The sequence below is a fragment of the Urocitellus parryii genome, chromosome 7, assembly GCF_045843805.1.
Source record: "Urocitellus parryii isolate mUroPar1 chromosome 7, mUroPar1.hap1, whole genome shotgun sequence".
NCBI classification, from domain to species: Eukaryota; Metazoa; Chordata; class Mammalia; order Rodentia; family Sciuridae; genus Urocitellus; species Urocitellus parryii.
Genome location: NC_135537.1, coordinates 120566609 through 120586223, shown reverse-complemented (window position 1 = coordinate 120586223; position 19615 = coordinate 120566609).

Genomic DNA, 19615 nt, shown 5'->3' with positions numbered 1-19615 from the left:
CTGTGTTGGGGCCTCTGACCGCCAGTGGGGAGTGAAAGCATACTCCTAAAATAAAACCACTGAAGTCATGACAGTGCAGTTACGTTGGGTCATGGGCTCAAATGGCATTAATCCATTGTGATGTCTTATTTAAGGGGAATGAGTAGGTGAGTTTACAAGTTATGGCCATGAGGTAGAGCCAGATGCCAGATACAGTTCCATGTTACCTACCCCCAAGTTTTATGGGATCAGAGCAAGAAGAGAGATGTGAATTGGGCAGCCTGATGATTTCATGGAGGATGGTAGGTTAAGAGACCATCTTTGGAAGGGGATAGTCATTAGGACAAGAAAAGTTGATGACAGAATGGGGTATATATCACTATTGAATTTAATGTGTCTTGCAGTACTAGAATTGCTGTTGGGTGGATATATTCATGTTCTTGAAAGGTTGGTCATTTTGGAGCTTAGATGTTATGTTTTATATAATATATGAGTATTGTTTGTACTTGCTTACACGCATGGGTTAGGGAATAATGTAGACTAAACATACAATGTACTGTGTACTGTTGAGGATTATTTATGGGTTGTACATTATTAATGAGATCAAGCATTAATGCACAGTGTACATAGGAGTTATTAGATTTATAGCTGAGTGGAGAGTAGTCCCATAGGAATCAAATTTGGAGGAAGTGGTCAAGTATTAATGCAAGGGGTAGTTTAAATTAGTAACAACAGCTTTGGGAGTTGAAGGTGGAATTTGTAATTTCTTCCCTGAATGTTTCTCTAAGATTTAAGGCTTCATAAACCAGACCAAAGTAACATTTATACTATTAGGACTTTTCATTTAAGGAGTTTGTTTTTTATTAAACTGATGGTTGGGGAAATAAGTAGAATAAGAGTGAAATAGAAGACAGATGCTAGTTGACCCAGAATGATAAATGGATGTTCTACTGGTTGGCCTCCAGTTCAAGTCAGAGTAAAGAGGTTGGCAACTAGGACTCAGAAGAGACATTGGTTTAAGGGTCGAATATTATGCTTTGTTGTTTAGATACATGGAGGATGAGAAATAGTATGAATATTAGGACAGAGAATACTAGTGCCAGGACTCTGCCTGGTTTATTAGAATAGATCCGAGGATAGCGTCGGCAAATAGGAAACATCACTGTGGCTTAATGTGGGGAGGAACATTTAGGGGATTAGCAGGGGTATAATTGTCAGGGTCTCCTAGGAGGTCTGGGGAGAACACGACTAGGACTGTGAAGACTAATCCCAGAGTGAGTAGGCCTGGGACATCTGTAATTGTGTAATATGGGTGGAAGGGACTTTATCAGAGTCAGAGATGAGTCCAGATGGGATGCTGGATCCTGCTTCAAGGAGAAAGAGTGAGTGGATTCTTGCTAGAACTTCGATAAGAAATGGTGGAACAAAGTGGAAAGTAAGAATCATGTAGAGTGGCTTTGTCAACTGAGAATCCCCCTCAGATTCACTTGACTAAGCTGATTCCAATATAGGGGATAGCAGATGGGAGGTTTGTAATGACAGTGGCACCTCAGAAAGGTGTTTGTCCGTAGTGTAAAAGGTAGCCATGAACACTGCAGCTGTGACTGCAAACAGTAGAGGGACTCCAGTAGTCCATGTTTCAGAGTAAGCATTTGATCCGTAGTAAAGGCCTTGGCCTGCAGGAAGGAATAAGCAAATGAAGAATTGCTATTTGCATGTATGTATTGAATTAGCCTCTCCAGGTATGAGTTGCAGAGGAAAAAGCTCTTATTGTGTCAGATGTATAATGTATGGCTAGAAAATGTGCAGTGAGAATTTGGATAATAAGGAAGTGCCTTGAAGGGAGCCAAAATTTCATCATGCTCAGATGTTGGATGTTGCTGGGAGATTGATGAATGAGTGGTTAGCAGTTTTGATTAAGGGATGGGTTTTCTGGATATTCTTTTTATAGTTGAATTACAACGATGATTTTTCATGTTATTTGTCATGGTTAAATTCCATGTAAAAATAATGACACATATTACATATTTATTAAGTATACTATTTGTTTTGGGATTGTTATCCCTAATAAAGTAATAATCCTTTGTTTTTTGATGCCTTTTTGTTGACAGACTACTTAAGTTCCATATGTCAATCATTACAACTCAGTGAGGTGAGGGTTTATTCAATGCACTTTAAAATATATATATTAGTTGAAAGTGAATACAATACCTTTATTTTATTTTTTATGTGGTGCAGAGTATTGAACAAGTGCCTCACACCTGCTAGATGAGCGCTCTACCACTGAGCCACAGCCCAGCCCTTCAATGCACTTTTGATGAGCCTCTGTCAAGTGCTAGGTGCTATTCTAGGCACTGAGTATATTGCAGAAAATAGTAAAAACTCTGCTGTCTGGAGTTTAGATTCTGAAGGGGGAGCTTTTTACCAGGTTTCTCTCCCTGTTTTCTGGAAGATAAAGGCTTTGACCTAGGGATATGCCACAGGCCTGTCAGCTAGTAATAGTGGAAGGCAATCCCAAGCCTTCATCCACCTTCACTAATCATCTGCAGATAGAAGAGTATTACACAGTAGGAAAATGATATAATTCTGTGCCAGTCTTGTTCATCTCCAATATGAATCATACACAGGGTCACCAATTTTTTAAAAAAGGTAGTTTTTAAATTATTTTCCTGTGATGCTGGGGATCTAACCCAGAGCCTCACATGTGCTAAGCAAGCATTCTACCACTGAGTTACACCCCTGGGCTTTCGGATGGTTGGTGTTGAAATGACTGCTAGTCTGTCCATGGCAGATGATCTCTTGTAATGTGGTTTAATTCAGGAAACTTAGCAGACTGTCAAAGCTTATTCAGAGAGGAGTGTGATTTGTACTTTAAAAGGTGCAAAGATTCTCTGGAAAGGATGTTTTTTCACACATGTTATAAATAATTATTATACATTCTAGAGTAGATTTAGGATAAATGTAAAAGGAACTGTAGCTTATGTGGAAAAGTGGGAATGTTTTTATAATCTCCATTTCACACTAAAACCTGTGCTAATGAGTCTCCTACCAGCCCGTACTGTCATGTTTTTGAGGAAATCCTTTAAAACTCACTTTTATTGAGAGGTGGTAAAGAACACAACTGGAATTTTCAATAGGAGAAAGGAGAATTAAAACTAGAAAAAGAATTATTCTATGTGAGTAATTTGTGCAATGAATAAGTCACAGGGTGTGACTGTATTGATAGTCATTTCCAAATGGATGCCTCACCCCCACACTGTGCCATTTTGAAAATGGTTTTACCTTAGGATTTTTTTTAAAGTACTGCCCCAACCCAGAGTGGTACATACTCTCTCTACTAGGTAGCAACTCCCCCAACCCTTACATTAGAATTAGATTATAGTCTAAAAGTTGAAGACTGGAACTTAAGGGACCATAGTTGAGATGATATAGGGCATTTGAACCATTGAGCTGAGGAAAGGCTTCAGGAAATATCCCAAAGAAGGGAATACACAGGGCCAAGAGAACTGTCTTGAGTAGGGTGGGGGCTGTCCTGGGAACAAGGAATCTGATGTTTTCTATAAATTTTCAAAGGACAAGAAGCAATGGATAGAGGGTGCAGGGAAAGGAGTCTCAGCATGTTCTAAGGAAGAATTTGAAATGATGAGCCCTTGATGTGGGCTTCAGACTATTCAAGCCCCTTGTGTAGCAGTTCCTTGGCAAGAATCTTGCAGGTAGGCGGGATTAAGGAAAGATGGGCTGAATGATTTCTATGATATTTTTATATCTAGGAAATATTTTCATTCTGTTCCAAGTACTCTTGAGAACTCTGTTGTACTATTAGGAGCTTATTTGAAGGTGAGAGGGTACAGAAAGATGGCTGCCCCATAACTATTACTATATTTAATAGATATCTAAGGTGTTGGAAGTGGATTTGCATATGCATGTGTCCAATGTCCATGTGTTAAATGCTTGGCAGAAATTTTACAGTAACCCTATGGGACCAGTTTTCCAATTTGCATGGATGAGGGAACTCAAGCTAAGAGATCTTAAAAAACTTAGCAAGGCCTTGCTGTTAATTAAGGGGAAGTGGAAGTGAAGATGCAAACAGGAGTTTTGATTCAGAAGCCTAAATTTGTGACTTCTGAAGAAAGTCTGTTTTCTTCCTGAACCTCTACCCTTTTCGTAAACACATTGATAGATGGTGTTATATCCCTTCTCACCCAGTGTTGGTGATGATGCTGTATTTCTTTCATTTATGTTAACCTGTCTACCAGATTCTCCTCCTTTGCAGATGCTGTGCTCTCTTGTAAAGCAGGGGTCAACACCCTTTTGTGTAAAAGGCCAGGTAATATTTTTGGCTTTGTGGTAATGCCCAGTCTGCAGTTGCATCCAGGATCAATTTTTAAACAAAGGAGCGTGGCTGAAATTTTATAAAATGTGGCTTTGGAGGGATTTGATTTGGCTTTTGGCTGTATTTGCTGATCCCTGCTTCAAAGCCATGGTAGACATCAGTGTTCCTCCTTGGTCTCTCAGGACTTTGATCATCCCATATACATTTCTGTTTAGGGTCAAGGTTAATTCCATTGTAGTTACACATGTTTTCTGGTTTGAAATCATGGACTGTCCTAATTGGAAAGCCCCTTGAGGCACTTGGCCAGAGGTGTACTTTCCTAGCCCTCTGGTGGGACTATCCACTGAGCTGAGACCAGATGGTTCCATAGCATGTGTGCACTTGAGAACTCTTGCAGATGGTGACCTGTCTAAAAGTGGCGTGTTCACAGAATGCAAGACTTGGCAGCAGCTAGGAAGAACTTAGTAACTTAGCAAGGCTGTGTTTTCTAACCCAGCTTGTCAAAATATATTGTTTGGTGAAAAAACAAAGGATGGATTTGTGAAGTGATACCTTTTTGTGCTGGAAACATTGAATGTATGTTTTGTCTATATGTTTTATAAAGGTCAGGCCTGTGAGTGCATGGAGAAGGCCTGAGGTATCCAGGCCTTCTGGGGGAAAAGCCCTGTGTTGGGGCTGGTGATTTTTGCCTTAACTATGGTGTTGAAGATCTTGACAAGGAGGATGTGTTTGCATGTTACTTGCTTAATTAAAATTTAAGAATATCAAAAAGGATCAGCTGAGTTTCAGCCTGTTTATAATCACTAGGGTCCCTAAGCAAACCTTGAATGGAAGAAGTGCAATGGGCTTTCTGGGAGGGGGTCTCTTCATGGCCTGCTGGATTGTTGATACTCCATGCAACACAGCATCCTCATTACATAATAGGGACACACAGCCCAGAGTAAATGGGATGAGAACCTCAGCTCTGATGACCTCTAGTCTTTTGTCCTGCTGCCTGTCAATTAGGTGGTCACTTAACATTCCTTAAGGTTATTTTCTTGTCAGCCTCATGTTCCAGTTGAGAAAAAGGAAGATGACAAATCAGTTTTATGCTTGACTCAGGAATCTGGGAGGCAGCTGAAAGGTCACAGGGAGGTTTATGGGAAACAGTTTTTACAGGAAAAGCTGGGTGTAGGCGGGTCATTTATTTTTTTGTTCAAGGATCAAGCACATCCTTGCTCATGGCTCTGCCATTTTTCTGTGTGTTAATCCAGGAGAAATTTGATGTCAGAGAATAAAAGGAGGTCGTCCACAATTGACTTTAAGCAGCAAACAGTAAAGCATTGGGCTCTTGAGCTCCCCCTTTCTTGTAAGTTCATCATTATTTTCCCAGTGATTGTGACAATTAGTTTAACTCCTTTGACTTATTTCCATCAATTTGGAACCCTAAAACCCAATGAACTTTCTGTTTACCCACATATGTATGTATCCCCCTCTAACATAAAAGACACCATTGTGGTGAAAACTGATTTCCTTCAGCTGAAGTTATTTGCTATTTATAAAAAATTCTTTGAGGTATATTTTATATCATTGGCAATTCTTAACATATATTGTCCTTCTAGGCTATGAGAATTGGAAAACCAAAAGGTTTTGAAGTTTTGTGTGATGCTACCTGAATTGGAAACCAAGATGAACATAACTGAAGGAGGTTTCAGCAAATTCTAATTCATCATGTATGGAGTTTTCAAAGAAAATTGCTGAGTGAGTTATAATTTTACCATTAAATTCTAGATGGATTATGTGATATAAATTTGACAATCAGGTATGCAGTGATTGTCAAGCTTGAACACAGTTAAGTTGTAGTTCATTTCTGTATGATTCACATAAATTAAAAGCTAACCTTTAGATAAACTGTCCCTCCTCCCTACATATTCATCCAGCACACATTGATAAGTGCCAGAGATTGTGTTAGGTGCTGTGTGTTCATAGAATGATTTTAGTATGATGAAAAGTGAAGCGTATTAGTAAATAAGAAAGATTTCACAGTTTACACTTCAGTGTAATTTTAGGTATCTATTAAATGAATATTAAACCCCTGCTCTGTACAAGACCTTGATCTAGACATTGGGGGTTAGCAGGGAGCAGGCCAATCAACTTTCTTCTTTCTTACAAAGTTTACATTTACATTTCAGCTGCCTCTCAGATACCTGAGTTATGCATAAAACATAAGTGTACAGTTTTGAGAATGCACTTAATGCCTATAAACAGAATCTTTTAAAATTGAAGAAAATCTTCAGTTTTAAAAGAAGCTCATTTTAACAAAATATAAATTATAAGATAAAAAGAAAAATAAAAGAAATGTCAGTAGAGGGTAAAAGCAGCTCTGGGGTGCAAATAGTTGTAAAGTTGTGCTCCATGGGTGTTGCTGGAGAGGGGCCTCTAGGAGCTGTTGGCCTGGAGCTGCCATTGCAGGTGTTTTTAGCTCTAGCTCTCCCTCAGGTGGTGGAGGTCCTGGAAGTTGAGCAGGAGTCTCCAGAAGCACCAGAGGTGGCCCTGCTCGTGCCAGAGTAAAGGTTGCCAACTATCCCTGTTCCTCCCAGGGACAAAATACTTCCCACTGCCTTTCACAGAGCTCCACCTAGGAACCCAATCTTGGAAGTGTTCCCAGAATGCATGCAGACAATGCTAGCTCTGCTTCTCATTGTTCTTGCCCTCCTGTGTTTCTGGAAGATCTGCTCTGCAAGTCCAGCCCTGTTCCATCCCTATATGCTCATATCCCCCAACTGCAGACCTCCTCACCTTTGACCTCTTCCTCCTTCACTCTGGGTTTTCTGGTGGGACCCCCTGGCCTTTGTTGTTCATGTGGGGGCCTGTGACACTGACTTGGCTGTGGATATTACCAGATGAATGTTGAAGCAAATGCATATCAAGGAGGGAGGAGACCACCCTAGAAGGAGGGGTACAGTAGCATGAGAGGTCTGGTCTTTTCTATCATGAGTTCGGTTTTCTTGGCACCCCACTGTTCAGACTGATGCTCAGAGAGGTACAGGGCCAGTTCCAGGACTCACAGCTGTATGTAACTCAGAGTTACATACAGGTAGGCATGGCTAACCTACCCAACACTAGGTCTAGCTCCTGTTGGGTGGAGGGTCTCTAGATGGTAGACATGGAAGAGGGGGAGTCATAGAGGAAGGATAACTGCAGGGTCTCTAGCACGCTATCTAGTGAGTTTACTTGGCACACAAATTACTGGTATCATCCTCCTGTATAGCCACCTCTCCCTTCTTGGGTACAATACTGAGGAGATACAGAGTCAATGCCAAACTGTGACCCACCTGAAGTGTCTGGGGATGGAATCCTGGGCAATATTGACAGCTCACAGGGGCTTGTCCCACAGAGGGACAGGAGAGGCCAGCAGAACAACCTTGGGCAAGTCATCATGTCTCTCAAGTCTTCCCCATTCTCCATTACACAGTGTGGTCATCCTAGCCTTTGTTTCCTAGTGATGTCACCAGGCGAATGTGAGATAGCACTTAGAAAACCTGCTGCCTTGTGTGTGTAATGCACAGAAGTAGAGATCAAATATAGGAACAGTTGGGATGTCACATGGTAGAGCGAAAAACAGACCTAACCTCCTTCCTTATGACACGAGTTCTCTTCATGATCTCTTAACATCTTTTCTTCATTTTGCTTTTACCTTTAGCATCAGGAATTTTTAACATGTCATGGAATGATGTGAAAGAAAAACTCCATTAAATGTATATTTGGGCATTCATTTCAAAGTATATCTGGAGAGCAGATGTAAAGGAATTATAATTTATTTCATTTTGATGTATGGATATCTTGGCACAGTCTATAGCACATAAATATTTCCAGGGGGCTTGGTTCACATTTGGAATTTCTATGCTAGTATATGCTATTCCTGTATTTTATGGTGACATAAGGGACAAATTAATGTATTTATATTCTGCCAGGATTCCTAGAATTTTATTAGAGCCTAGCACTTTTAAAATACCATGTCTCTTTGAGTGCATAATAATATGTGTAAATAAAGCTACTTCAAAAAGATAAACAAAATTGAAATTTTGTTATCTGGGTGAATAATAAAAAAGACTCAGATTACTAAAATCAGAAATTAAAATATTAATTTTAATGTAAATATTAATGTAAAACTGTCAGTTTTACATCAATTATAAAATATAATCAGGCTCAATGGTGCACACCTGTAGTCATAGTCACTCCAGAATCAAGGGCAGGAAGATCAGTTGAGCCAGGAGTTCAAGGTCAGTGTATTTAATATCACTGAACTGTACCCTTAGAAATGGTAATGATGGTTAAATTTTAAAATAAGAAAATTTTGGTAAGTAAAAGTCTTGGAACATAGACTTGATCCTGAAAGCTCTGCAGTTTTAGAGTTGACCCCAAGTGTTTGGTTTTAGGATAAGCCCATTCTCCATATTCTTAAAAACTTTGCACCTTGCAATAGTAGCCCCTTGTCATCATGTTCAAAGAGCCACACATCTTCTGAGCTCTGTATTTTGTGGTTGAATTGTGAAGTTTTAAAAACACAGGTGTCATCACTTTCCTTCTTTTGAGAGCCTGTTTCCTATCGTCCATGTGCAGTCAGCTTGATGGGAGCCTGGAGAAGCCAGCAGACATGGAAATGTTTGTAATGAGAGAGGCTTATGTATATGAAATCATGTCATCTGCAGACATGGGTAATTAGACCTAGTTCAAACTAGTTATACATGACAGCAGAATGCATTTTGATTCATTGTGCACAAATGAAGCACAGCAGTGCATTTCTCTGGTTGTTCACGAAGTAGAATCACACCATTTGTGCAGTACACCATTCCTGAACTTGTACATGTACCTAGGATAGTGATATCCATCTCTTTCCACTATCTTTCCTACCCCATGCCCCCTCCTGTCCCCTCACTGTCCTCTGCCCAATCCAAAGTTCCTCAGTTCTTCCCATACCCACCCCCACCATTATGGATCAGCATCCACATATCAGAGAAAACATTTACCCTTTGGTTTTAGGGGATTGGCTCGTGTCGCTTAACATGAAATTCTCCAGCTTCATCCATTTACTTGCAAATGTATGGCCAGTACTTCTAATAGTATATTGAGCAAGAGTTTTTTTCTTGTTCCTGATCTTACAGAAAATGGTTTCACCTCTTCACCTTTCAGTGTGATGTTGTTTGGGGTTTGTAATCCATTGCCTTTATTTGGTTGAAGCACATTTCTCTTATTTCTAATTTTTGAGGGTTTTCATTATAAAGGGAAGTAGAATTTTACCGAATGGTTATTCTCTAATGATTTCAATGGAGTTGTGATTTTTAGTTTGGATTCCTTTACTGCAGTATATCACCTTTTTGTATTGACAGAGGTTGAAACATCGTTGCCTCCCTGGGATGAATCTCCTTTGATGGTGGTGAATGATCTTTTTGGTGTGCTATTGGATTAGGTTGGGGAGCATTCTGTTGAATATTTATGCAGCTGTGTTCATCAGGTATATTAGGTCTGTTGTAGTTTTTGGCTGTGGCATCAGAATAGTTCTGTGCTCAGAAGATGAATTTGGAAAGATTTCCTCTTCTTCAGTATTTTAGAAGAATTTGAAAAGGCTTTGTGCTCTTTGTTTCCTTTTTAGTTTTTTTCACACATAGGGATTAAACCTTGGCCTTAGCCATGCAAGGCCAGCACATTACCACTGAGCTACTGCCCCTGCCCTGAATACTTCTTTAAAGGGTTGTTAGAATTCAGCACAGAAACCAAGTCTTGACTTCCTCTTTACTAGGAGACTCTTCATTATTTATTCAGCATCTTTACTCACCATTGCACTAAGATTTTCCATTTCTTCATAATTTCTTCTTGGTAGATTGCATGTGTCAAGGTATGTATCCTGCTAGATTATTGAACTTGCTGGCATATGGTAGTGGTCTCTTCACAGGAGTTTCTTATGATTCTATTTCTTTTGTGTCAGTTGCAGTGTCTCCTATTTCATTTCTCATGTCATTTGAGTCTTCCTCTTTTCCCTTTTATTTAGCTAAGAATTTGCTGATTTTACTTCTAACAACCTGGTCTGAGTTTTGTTGATCTTTTTTATTATTCCTGTAGTTTCATTTCACTTATTTCTGCTCTGATATTTACTATTATTGTTTAAAATCAATCTTGGTTTAGTTTGTTCCTCTTTAGTTCCTGGAGGTATTGCTTTAGCTTTTGTCATCTTTGATCTGTTCTAATGTGGGTGTTCATTGCTATAAACATCTCTCATTGAATTTCTTTTGCTGCACACTACAGGTTTTCATGCAGGGCAAAGGCACCAGGTAGGAGGCTAAGTGCTGGAGCCTGCCCTTCCTTGGTGGGTTTCTCAATTGTTGGGATTTTTGGGGTATCCAGCAGGTTGGGTGAGCCCAAGGCCACAGAAAGGAATTATGTTGAGCTTTCTGACAAAGTTTCTGTTTTCTGTCTGAGAAATAACATTCTGAACCCATCTTGGCCTGGCTTTGAACAGCCCAGGCTTTAATATTTTGAATTAATTGAAGGTGGAACCTAGATCTGTTTTTCAACATATGCGCTAGCAGAAACTCCAGAATGCCTTCCTCCATCACCAGAGCAGCTGGCCCCAGATGGTCTCAGGTGTTCATGTTTCCTCTTGGTCAATTCTAAGTATTAGAGTTATTAACTTCAAGACTCTAACATGGATGTTAGGAAGTAGGACTTTCAAAATATTAGAATCTATTTAAGTAAAGCTTAATGACAGAAAATAATTTGCAAAACACTTGCATGGACAAGTACAATAACAAATGCCTGCCTGTCTTCTTTGAGATGAGGTCTCACTAAGTTCCTCAGGTCTTGCTAAGTTGTCCAGGTTGACTTTGAGCTTGTGATTCTTCTATCTCAGCCTCCTGAGTCCCTGGTATTACAGGTGTGTACAAGCATACCTAAATATATGTCTATGTCTTAGTGGTACTATTTTCATTGAACAATTTGTTTTAAATTAAAATGTCCTGAAATAATTACATTCTCCAGAAAATTGGGCATGCTTGATGAATTTTATCCTTTTTTGAGGTGTAATCAAAACCTTGATCTTGTAGGAGAAATGAGTTGTAAAATTATATAGTAGTTAATAGAGGTGAACATAGATTACCTGATAATTCTGAAAACTGATTATCTTATTTTGCTATACTGAAATGAGAAGGTCAATCTATTTGTCTTACAATTTCTTTTACTTTGGAAAAGATGGTGTATGTTTAAAATGTACAACTTAATATTCTGTTATCCATGTACATTGTGAAATGATTACACTCTCAGTCTAATTTACATACATATCCCCTCTGATACCTAAACAGTTTTTTTTTGTGTTATGAAAATTGTAGATACACACTTTTAGCAATGTTAGTTGCACCATACATCATTCTTAAGTATATGAACTTCATACTTATGATCTGTTATTGAATTGTATGAGCTTCTTATATAGTTTTGGTGTTAGCCCCTGTCAGATACATGGTTTGCAGATGTGACTCCCACTGTATCTGTGGCCGTCTCATCTTGGTGCTTGTTTTCCTTGCTGTGCAGAAGCTTGTCAGTGTGATGTTCTGTCACTTGGTTATTCTTGCTCTCCTGCATGTGCTTTCAGAGTCACAGTCATAAAGTCATTGCTAAGAGCTATATTGTGGAGCTTCCCCTAGTGTTTCTCTTAGGATTTTTATACTTATAGGTTATATGCTTGGTGTCTCATCTATCTATTTGTTTATACATTTATTATTGAATTGATGCCTTATAATTAAATATATAATTAAAATACATTGTGGTATATTCATAAATGTGTGTCAATTTATTCCCCAGTTCTTCCCATTTGCCTCTTGCCCTCCATGTTCCTTGATTTCCTGCATCTACTCTATTCCTCTCCATTGTAGTTTTGCAAGATTCCCCCCCATTTTTTCCTTTAGATTCCAGTTATGAAAGAAACCATTTGACCCTTGAGCTTCTGAGACAGGCTGATTTCACTTGGCGTGATGTTCTCTAGTTCAATCCATGGAACCAGCAAAATGACAAAATTTCATTTTTCTTCATGGCTGAGTAGAACTGCATTGTGTTTATAAACCACATATTCTTTATCTTTTCATCTATTGGTGGGCACCTAGGCTGGTTCCATAACTTGTCTGTTGTGTACTGTGATACTTTATACTTTGCTATGCATATATCACTTTAGTATGTTGGATTTTAAATCTTTGGCATATTACCAAGGCCTGGGATAGCTGGGCCACATAGTGGATCCATTTGTAGTTTTTTGAGGAATCCCCATAGTGCTTTTAAAGTGGTAGTAGTAATTTGCAATCTCATCAACAATGTATAAGTGTACATTTTTCTGTATATCTTCACCAACAATTATCATTTGTGTTTTTTAAAAAAATTTTTTAGTTGTCAGTGAACCTTTATTTTTATTTATTTATATGCTGTGCTGAGGATCGGACCCAGTACCTCATACATCCTATGTAAGTGCTCTACCACTGAGCTGTAATCCCAGTGCATCATTGTATTCTTGATATTTGTCATTCTGGCCAGGAGGAGATGAAATCTCAGTGTAGGTTTTTATTTGTTTGTTTTTGTCCCAGAGATTAAACCCATGGGTTCTTAACCATTTAGCTACAAACCCAGCCTCTTTTTTCATTTTTTAATTTTGAGACAGTATCTCACCAAGTTTCTGAGGCTGGTATTGAACTTGCAATCCTCTTGTCAGCCTCTAAAGCTGGGATTATAAGTGTGTGCCTCTGTGCCTGGTATCAATTTGGATAGATTTGCATCTCCCTCATGGCTAAGGATGCTTAACATGTTTTTATATGTTTTATGGCCATTTGATTTTTTTTGAGAAATATCCCTTTATATTTTTAGCCCATTTATTGCGTTTCTTAAGATTTTCCAATTTTCAATGTATAATATTTAATTAATATTTCTGGCTATTAATTTCTTTTTGGAAGGGTATGTGACAAACATTTTCTTTCATCCATGTAGGCTCCTTTTACACTCTTAATTGTTTTCTTTCCTGTTCAGAATTTTTTTAGTTTGATGCTTTCACGCTTACTAATTCTCACTTTTATTTCATGAGTTTTAAGAATCTTATCAAGGAAGTCAATACCCTTGTGTTGGAATGTTCCCTATATTCCTGTAGCAATTTGGTGTTTCTGGCCTAATTCCTAGGACTTTCATCCACTTTGAGTTGATTTTTTTGTGTTCTCTTCTTTCTGTTAGCTTTCATGTAAGTATCTGAGTGGATTTTATTAGAGTCCTACAGTATACTCATAATCACACACTGTGATGCCTCTCTTTTGTCCTTTTTTTGTCAGGACGATATGACTATTCATGACCTTTTGTGGTTTTATTGAATTTAAGGATTTTCTTTCTATATCAAGTAAAATTTTCATTGCTAGATCGACAGGAATGTCACTGAATCTCTTGCTTTGAGTAAGCTGGACATTTTAACAATATTTATTCTTCTACCCATAAGCGCACTATATCTTTCCATCCATGTCTGAATTCATTTTCTTTCATCAGTGTTTAAAAATTTTCAGTATGTAGATCAATTTGCTTTCTTTGAATAATTTGGCTCAATTTGTTCCTAAGTATTTTATTCCTTTGGATGCCATTGTAAATGGATTATTATTATTATTATTATCTTGTGTTTATTTATTTTTATTTATTTCTTACATACATGACGATAGTGGAATGCATTACATTCATTATTATCCATTTACAGCACAATTTTTGTAACTCTGTATATAAAGTATGTTCATGCCAAATTATGCCATTATATGTGTACTCTCTTTTTTTGCATTACAATTCTTAATATCCATTTATACCACAGTTTATCATGTCTCTCTTTGTATATAAGTTATATTGACACCAAATTCACATCTTCATACATGTATTTTGTATAATGATGACCATCACCTTCCACCATCCTTGCTATTCCTCTTCTCCCTCCCTTTCCCTCCCACCCCTCTTCCCTATCTAGAGGTAATCTTCCTCCCATGTTCTCCCTCCCTACCCCACTCTGAGTCACCCCCTTATATCAGAGAAATATATTTTTGGGGGGATTGGCTAACTTCGCTTAGCATAATCTTCTCTAATGCCATCCATTTACTTGTAAATGGCATGATCTTGTTCTTTTTTAGTGCTGAGTAAAATTCCATTGTGTATAAATGCCACATTTTTTTAAACCATTCATCCACTGAAGGACATCTAGGTTGGCTCCACAGGTTAGCTATTGTGAATTGTGCTTCTATAAACATTGATGTGGCTGTGTCCCTATAGTATGCTGTTTTTAGGTCCTTTGGGTACAGTCCGAGAAGAGGAATAATTGGGTCAAATGGTGGTTCCATTCCCAGCTTTCCAAGGAATCTCGATACTGCTTTCCAAATTGGCTGCACCATTTGGCAGTCCCACCAGCAATGTATGAGTGTACCTTTTTCCCCACATCCTCGCCAACACTTGTTTTTGTTTGTCTTCATAATAGCTGCCGTTCTTAATGGAGTGAGATGGTATCTTAGAGTAGTTTTGATTTGCATTTCTCTGATTGATAGAGATGATGAGCATTTTTTCGTACATTTGTTGATTGATTGTATATCCTCTTCTGAGAAGTGTCTGTTCAGGTCCTTGGCCCATTTATTAATTGGATTATTTGTGGGGTTTTTTTTTGGTGCTTATCTTGTTGAGCTCTTTATATACCCTAGAGATTAGAGCTCTGTCTAACATGTGAGGGGTAAAAATTTGCTCCCAGGATGTAGGCTCCCTGTTCACCTCACAGATTATTTCTTTTGCTGAGAAAAAACTTTTTAGTTTGAATCCATCCTATTTGTTGATTCTTGGTTTTAATTCTTGTGCTAAGGAAGTTGAGGCCTAGCCCCATGTGATGAAGATTAGGGCCTACTTTTTCTTCTATTAGACACAGAGTCTCTGGTTTGATTCCTAGATCCTTGATCCATTTTGAATTAACTTTTGTGCATGGTGAGAGATAGGGATTCAATTTCATTTTGTTGCATATGGATTTTCAGTTTTCCCAGTACCATTTGTTGAAGATGCTATCTTTTCTCCAGTGCATGCTTTTGGCACCTTTCTCTAATATAAGATAGTTGTAATTTTGTGGGTTAGTCTCTATGTCCTCTATTCTGTACCATTGGTCTACCAGCCTGGTTTGGTGCCAGTACCATGCTGGTTTTGTTACTATTGTTCTGGGTAGTATAGTTTAAGGTCTGGTATAGTGATACCACCTGTTTTACTCTTCCTGCTTAGAGTTGCTTTAGCTATTCTGGGTCTCTTATTTTTCCAGATGAATTTCATAATTGCTTTTTCTATTTCTATGAGGAATGCCATTTGGATTTTGATTAGAATTGCATTGAACCTATATAGTGCTTTTGGTAGTATGGTCATTTTAATAATATTTATTCTCCCTATCCATGAGCAAGGTAGATCTTTCCATCTTCTAAGGTCTTCTTCTATTTCTCTGTTTAGGGTTCTGTAGTTTTCATTGTATAGATCTTTCACCTCTTTTGTTGATTCCCAAGTATTTTATTTTTTTGAGGATATTGTGAATGGGGTAGTTTCCTCATTTCCTTTTCAGAGGATTTGTTACTGATATACAGAAATGCCTTTGATTTATGGGTGTTGATTTTATATCCTGCCATTTTGCTGAATTTCTATACTAATTCTAGAAGTTTTCTGGTGGAGTTTTTTGGGTCTTCTTGGTATTTGATTTGCCAGAGTTTTATTGAGGATTTTTGCATCTATATTCATTAGAGATATTGATTTGAAGTTTTCTTTCTTTAAAGTGTCTTTGTCTGGTTTTGGAATCAGGGTGATATTGGCCTCATAGAATGAATTTGGAAGTACTCCCTCTTTCTCTACTTCCAGAAATAGATTGAAGAGTATTGGTATTCGTTCTTCTTTAAAGGTCTTGTAAAACTCGGCTGTATATCTGTCCGGTCCTGGGCTTTTCTTGGTTGGTAATCTTTTGATGGCTTCTTCTATTTCCTCACTTGATATTGGCCTGTTTAAGTTGTGTATATCTTCCTGACTCCATCTAGACAGGTCATATGACTTTAGGAATTTATTGTCTTCTATTAGAGTATAAGGTTTCAAAATAATTTCTGATTATCGTCTGTATTTCTGTAGTATCTGTTGTGATATTGCCTTTTTCATCCTGTATGCTAGTAACTTGGGTTCTCTCTCTCCTTCTCTTCATTAGCATGTCTAAGGGTTGGTCAATCTTATTTATTTTTTCAAAGAACTAACTTTAGTTTTGTCAATTTTTTCAATTGTTTCTTTTGTTTGATTTCAGCTCTGATTTTAATTATTTCTTGCCTTCTAGTGCTTTTGCTGCTGATTTGTTCTTCTTTTTCTAGGGCTTTGAGATGTGGTGTTAGGTCATTTATTTGTTGGCTTTTTCTTCTTTTAAGGAATGAATTCCATGCAATGAATTTTCCTCTTAGTACTGCTTTCATAGTGTCCCAGAGATTTTGATATGTTGTGTTGCTGTTCTCATTTACCTCTAAGAATTTTTTAATTTTCTCCTTGATGTCTTCTGTAACCCATTGTTCATTCAGTGGCCTATTGTTCTGTCTCCATGTGATGTAGGAATTTTTCTTCCTTATTTTATTGTTGATTTCCAATTTTATTTCATTATGATTAGATAAAATGCATGGTAGTATCTCTACTCCTTTGTATTTGCTGAGACTTGCCCTGTGGCATAATATATGGTCTAATTTTAGAAGGATCCGTGTGCTGCTGAGAAGAAAGTGTATCTGCTTGATGTTGGTTGATATATTCTATATATGTCAATTAAGTCTAAGTATTAAATGTGTTATTGAGTTCTATAGTTTCTTTATTCAACTTTTGTTTGGAAGATCTGTCCAGTGGTGAGAGAGGTGTGTTAAAATCACCCATGATTATTGTGTTTGATTTGAGTCTTGAACTTGAGAAGAGTTTGTTTGATGAACATAGCTGCAGCATTGTTTGGGATATGGAGATATATATATATATAAATGATTGTTATGTCTTGTTGGTGTATGGTTCCCTTGAGCAGTATGTAATGTCCTTCTTTATCCCTTTTGATTTACTTTGGCTTGCAGTCTACTTTATTTGATAAGAGCATGGACACCCTTGCTTGCTTCCAAAGTCCATGTGAGTGGTATGATTTTTCCTAAACTTTCACTTTCAGTCTATGTATGTTTTTTCCTATCAAATGAGTCTCCTGTAGGCAACATATTGTTGGATCTTTTTTTTTAAATCCAGTCTACTAGCCTATGTCTTTTGATTGGTACATTTAAGTTATTAACATTTAGGGTTACTATTGAGAGATGGTTTGTAACTACAGCCATGTTTGTTTCTTTTTGTTATTTAACTTGACTTGGTTTTCCTCTTTGATTAGTTATTCTTTTAGTGTACTACTTCCCACTGTTGGTTTTCATTGTTATTTTTCATTTCCTCTTCATGAAATGTTTTGCCAAGGATGTTTTGATGTGCCAGTTTTCTAGCTGCAATTCTTTTACCTTTTGTTTACCATGGAAGATTTTTATTTCATCTTCAAACCTGAAGCTTAATATTGTGGGTACAAGATTCTTGTTTGGAACTCATTATCTTTCAGCATTTGAAATATGTTGTTCCAGGATCTGTTTGCTTTCAGGGTCTGAGTTGAAAGATCAGCCATTAACCTAATTGGTTTACCCCTAAATGTAATCTGCTTCCTTTCTCTTATGGCTTTTAAAATTCTCTCCTTGTTGTGTATGTTGGGTATTTTCATTATAATGTGTCTTGATGTGGATCTGTTGTGATTTTGCACATTTGGCGTCCTGTAGGCTTCTAGGATTTGGATTTCCATTTCATTCTTCATGTCTGGAAAGTTTTCTGATATTATTTCATTAAACAGATTGCTCATTTCTTTGGTTTGTACCTCTATACCTTCCTCTATCCAAATAACTCTTAAGTTTGGTCTATTTATACTATCCCATATTTCTTAGATATTCTGCTCATGGTTTCTTATCAGTCTCGCTGTGCTGTCTATGATCTTTTTGAGATGATATACTTTTTCTTTGTTGTCTGATGTCCTATCTTCGAAGTGGTCTACTCTGCTCGTGATACTCTCATTTGAGTTTTTAATTTGGTTTATTATTTCTTTAATTTCCAGAATTTCTTTTTTCTGTTTTCTTTTTTTTTTTTTTTTGATATAACCTCTATCTCCCTGTAGAGGTGGTCTTTTGCTTCTTGGATTTGCTTATGTAATTCATTGTTAAAGTGATCTTTCATTGTCTGTATTTGTTGTCTGATGTCTTCCTTGAGACTCCAAACCATCTGACCATGTATATCCTGAAATCTTCTTTTTTTAATATTTATTTTTTAGTTGTAGGTGGATACAATATCTCTATTTTTTTTATTTTTATGTGGTGTTGAGGTTCGAGCTCAGCATTCCATGCATGCCAGGCGAGCACGCTACCGCTTGAGCCACATGCCCAGCCCCTATCCTGAAATCTTTATCTGACATTCTTTCTGTTGTAGATGTTACTTCTTCTAATGTTGTGTTGTCTTGTATTGTTTGTGGTCCTTTCTTTCCTTGTCTTTTCATGTTGCTGGAATTTCTTTCCAGCTCTGTGATTCTGTTATGTTATTGTTTTTACCCTATTTGTGTTATTGTCTTTACCCTATTTGTTTATTTTGTGTTATTGTTTTACCCTATTTTTTACCGATTTGTACTGGTCTTGTATAGTTCCAAGATCTTTCTTTTGAGGTGAAGGACAATGTTAACAGTTCCCAATATCAATAATATATCATCTACGAGCAAGTTTTTGTTATTAGTACATTTATAGTTAGTCTCTTTGTCTAGAAATGTTGGATTCAATTACTATTTAAAATATAGTCATTAATTTCATAAAAGGTGTACAGTTTCTGGTGGCATATAGAGAACTGAGCGTTTGATGTAGGAAGTTATGTTAAGGGGGAAAGATGTGAGGGTATGGGGTTAATATATCTTAGGAACTTTGGAGAACTCTAATGAAGGGGGTTATTAGCAGGGGAATAGACAGGAGGTATTTTAGGGTAAACAAGTACATGGAAGGAAAATAAGAATCATAGAAACAAACATATATGCATTTAGTAAATTACACAGTAGAAATAGTAATGATTGGGAGGCTGAGAGAGGAAGAGAAGGAGGAAGAAAAATAAAAAGAAAACAAGAAAAAAAGGGGAAAAGAGATGGAAAGAAATGAAAAGAAAAAGGAAAGAAAAAAGAAGAAAAAGAAAAAAATGCACTCTTAGAATTCTGTTTTCTTC